Source organism: Trachinotus anak, unplaced genomic scaffold (genome assembly GCF_046630095.1).
Source record: "Trachinotus anak isolate AG129_WGS33_773 ecotype Australia unplaced genomic scaffold, CSIRO_AGI_Tana_v1 ptg000017l, whole genome shotgun sequence".
NCBI classification, from domain to species: domain Eukaryota; kingdom Metazoa; phylum Chordata; class Actinopteri; order Carangiformes; family Carangidae; genus Trachinotus; species Trachinotus anak.
The window spans coordinates 1,169,801-1,173,994 of record NW_027273868.1 but is presented as its reverse complement, the minus strand read 5'-3'; positions in this window follow the sequence as shown (position 1 = coordinate 1,173,994).

Below are 4,194 nucleotides of genomic sequence, written 5' to 3'. Positions count from 1 at the left end.
CAAGTCAAATGGAGTTCTGTCTCTGGTCTGTAGGAGAATGAAAAATTAATTAATCCATTCATTAGGTATCAAGCTGGATGAAGATCCATGATTAGAAAGTTGCATTTTCAATAAACAGTGCTACAGTGTGTAGTGCAGTACAGTGCTGACACTGTGCAGAGATACATTGCTTTCTAAAACATTTAAGTAAAATCAGCAACCTGAGGGAGAGAAAAAGTAAAAGAGCAAGAAAGCTCATTCTTGACCTTTTAACGTGGTCATGTTTTAATATACGGAATGACTGTCCTCAGTAGCAGCTATGTAACCTGTATTACTTTGGGCACCATGTCTTGTACATAACTTTTTAGGTCTGTGGTAAAAAAGACAAGTGTGTGTTTTTATCCTGTTTTTTACAGCTGAAGAGACAAATCTGCCTAATTACATTTTTGAATAGAGAATGTAGAAACTCTATGAAACGCTGAGAAGCATGCTGAGGGTTTTGGTTGGATCTAAATCAGTTAGTAATTGTCCATTTAATAGACACAATACTCAACATTTTCAAATCTCATAGGAAGCTGCACATGAGATTTTAATTTTTCTTATGTGCAAGTAAAATGTTTTTCCAGGTGGTGCAGCATGAGAGCAAAGTCTAGTAATGTTTTGGTAATCATGGATGTCCACAGATCACATTTAATGACAATCATAGTTTGTAGTAGTAGTTTGGCCTGGTGGGGCAAAAACAAGAAGCAGTCTTTCACTCCGTCTCCTCTTCTCCTCACTTTCAAAATTGCCTTTTAACCTCAGGCATAACAATTTTTCATAGTGCACTCTGTAGGTGACTCTGCACTGCAGACAAGTTCAGTGAAGAGCAGCACTCAACTTGCATCTGTGTTGAGAAGGCTGCAGTGTTTCCCTCCTGTGGTTTGGAGGGGGGCAGCTGACAGAGAGAGTGTCCTCCCTTCTCTGAAACAAGTCCAGATCTCACCAAGCAGGTTCACACAAGCAGGTGTAAGTATGCACACATGCACAGATTCACACTGCACATGTGACATACTAGTGTGAGGTGTGGTTTGCTCACACCGTAGGTTTCAGGTGCACAGAGACTGGGATGGGAAGTGAAGGAATGTAATGTGACTGCTCTCACTGTATACACACACTGTAACCTGACGCCATATACTAGGACCTGGTTTTATTACTCACAGATTAGGCACTCACCAGACATGATTATGGAATTTTACCCAGTTTGATAGAATTTACAGCCTTCTCAAGATATTCAGGATGAGAATGAGAGCTGTAATTAGGTCAGATACCCTCTTGGCACCGGATGTCAATATAATGTCAGAAAGATGCCCGACTCTAACCACTCTAATGTCAGACTGATGCTAAATTTTGGTTGGAAATGAAAATCAGGTTGACCTCAAAACCCAACATTCACTAACTGACAATGTCATGTTTAGCTGATGTTTAGTAGAAGATGGGTTTTGCTCACAACTAGAATGTCAGTATTTTTGTGTCAAGATTACCTTGACATGAGACATTTGGAAGACATTGGATTTTGGTAACTTAACAGCACAACTTAAAACTAACAAAATATCAACATCAGCTGTCGTCAGTGTTCTACGTCAAATTAATGTTGGGATTAGACATTGAACCTGACATTGAATTTTGGTCACCTGACGTCACAACCTACATTCAACCAAATACCAACATCTAATGACGTTGGTGGCCAGATTTATGCCTGTGGGGATAGTACTTGATTTGGCCTCCTTGACAGCAGATGTATGGAGCTGACGCAAAGTCTTAGGCCACTCTGAAAATTCTTATTAAAGCCATTTACTGTATAATTACTAAACTATGTGACTATGTATGAGGCCAGATACATTACTATTATTGCTAAAATGGCATCAATGTCGTATATGTTGTCATGTTTCACCAAACCATTATTATAATAACTCCCTGACAGGACATCATACATACATAAAAATTAAGCCAAAGCTACATAAATGACAAGAACAGATAAAACACCAAGAAAGAATCATACTAGACTGTTAATGTGTTCCACATTTAGATAAACAGCTGCTTTTCTGGGTTCTTCTTGGTTAGAGAGTTTAGATTAAGCCTGACCATTAAGGGCATGTTTATTTCACAAATAACAGTGCTAAGTTCACTTTACTACTGATAGAAACAGATAGAGAGCATTTTACTAATCCACCCTCATGTGTGGAATAAGCACACCTTCCTATTCATGAGTGCTATGGTTCATACACCAACTGTTTTAGTCTCTGTTTATCACAGATGAGGAGGAAAACAAAGTTTCTTGCGTGAGCCTCAAAGAGAGAACTGACAGAAGAAACGAAAAGAAGAAAAGAAACATTCAGAGCTGCAAGTGTGTGCAGCACATCTGATATATAATAATAAACAGATACTGACTGCAAATCACTTTATGATCAGTAATGCTGATTATTGACAGTCAGTGTGTGTTAGTGTTATGATTGGGCCCCCTTGGGCCCTGTTTTCCTCATGTGCTCCTATGTTTCCCTATCCTCTTGTGTTTGTCCCCAGCCTGTCTTTTGGATCTGTGTGTATGTGTAGCTGGGCGTGGCCTTTGGGCGTTCTGTCTCCACACCTGTCTCCAATCCTCCTCATCAGCTTCACCCTCTGCAGTCTTTAAAACCGGCTCAGCCCTCCACTCTTTGCCAGATTGTACGGTTACCTACCTCGGTATCATGTCTGGCTAGTTATCTTGACTCTTGTGCCTGTTTTGAAACTCAGTGTTATGACTGCATCTCTTTATACCTCAGGTTTGGTGGCTCTGCTACCCTGCCTTGCCCTGTCTGTCTGCCTGCCTGCCCAGCTATGTGAGCTTGTCGGTATTCTGGAGGATCTACGGATTCAGACCCTCTAGGACCCTAAAATCCCACTGCCACCTGCCAGCCTGTTTCCCCCTGGAATCCATCTGGAGTCTCCTGATCACCTGGCCTGTCCCTGCAACTGTCTCCCTGGACTTATTCCCCACCTTCCCTCAACTACTCTTAGTCAGCCTAACCTTACAAACTGTGCAATAAATGCCCCTTGCTGGCTTCACCTCACATTTGTGTTCTGCTTGTGGGTCCTAAAAGAAAAAACTTCTAAATCTTACAGTTACATGTGGGTCTGAATGGCTGAATTCTAGTGATCACAAGCAAACACACATACATACACATGTGGGACTCAAATCACACAAAATAAATCATAAATAATCTATATAATCAAATAAGCATATGTCTGTGCATCTTTCTTACCCAACATATTTATTTATGTGTGAGTGTGTGCGCATGTGTGTGGTGTTGGTTTGACCACCACCCGGCACGGCTCTGTGTGGCTTAGCAGTCCGGACAAACAGAGAAGCAGTTTCCTGTCACAGTGGCTTTGCTGGGTTTTCGGGGGCTTTAGGTTCTGCTGGTACAAGGGCTTCCTCACACAAGTGTGCAGAGACCATTACACACACGCACCCAAACGATATTCCCACACCCTGCCCTATTTGGCTAAAAGACAAGGCTCACTAGTAGACGTGGGGATACTGGTGTGCCAGGCCAACTCTGCTACCAGGCCTCGATTACAGATACACGCCAACCAGCTCTCCATGCCTCTTTTAGCTGTACTTGATTTTGGTTATTTTGGTCAGAATAACTTTTTGGACTGTAGAGTAGCTATTCAGTCCAGAATTGCCCGAGAGCCTTTAGAAATCAGACCCTGAGCTTCCAGATCTGTCTTCTATTCCTGCTGAATATCATAATCTTGGTGACACTTTCAGATAAGATAATACTCTCTCTCTCTCGCTCTCCCTCTCTCTCTCTCTCTCTCTCTCTCTCTGTCTCTGTCTCCTCATAGACCCTATGACTGCACATACATACTTAATCTCCTCCCTGTTGCGTTCCTGTTCTTGTATAATCTTTAGCATCCAGAAAGAGAGGCAGCAAAAGCCGACCATCTTCATCTTGGTGCAGGCATCTTATTTGTGTCTAAGAAAGTTTTTATACACTTTCATTGATTTTCATCATTTTAACCACTTTAATCACTATGCTTTTGAACCCGATCAGGGTGGCACCATGTTCATGAAGCTGGATCTCAGGAATGCATATCACCTGGTTCACATAGGAGAAGTAAATGGAAGCCAGAATTAAGCACCTTGCCATTCAGGTGATAACATGTGGAATGATGTGGTGAGGGACTTTC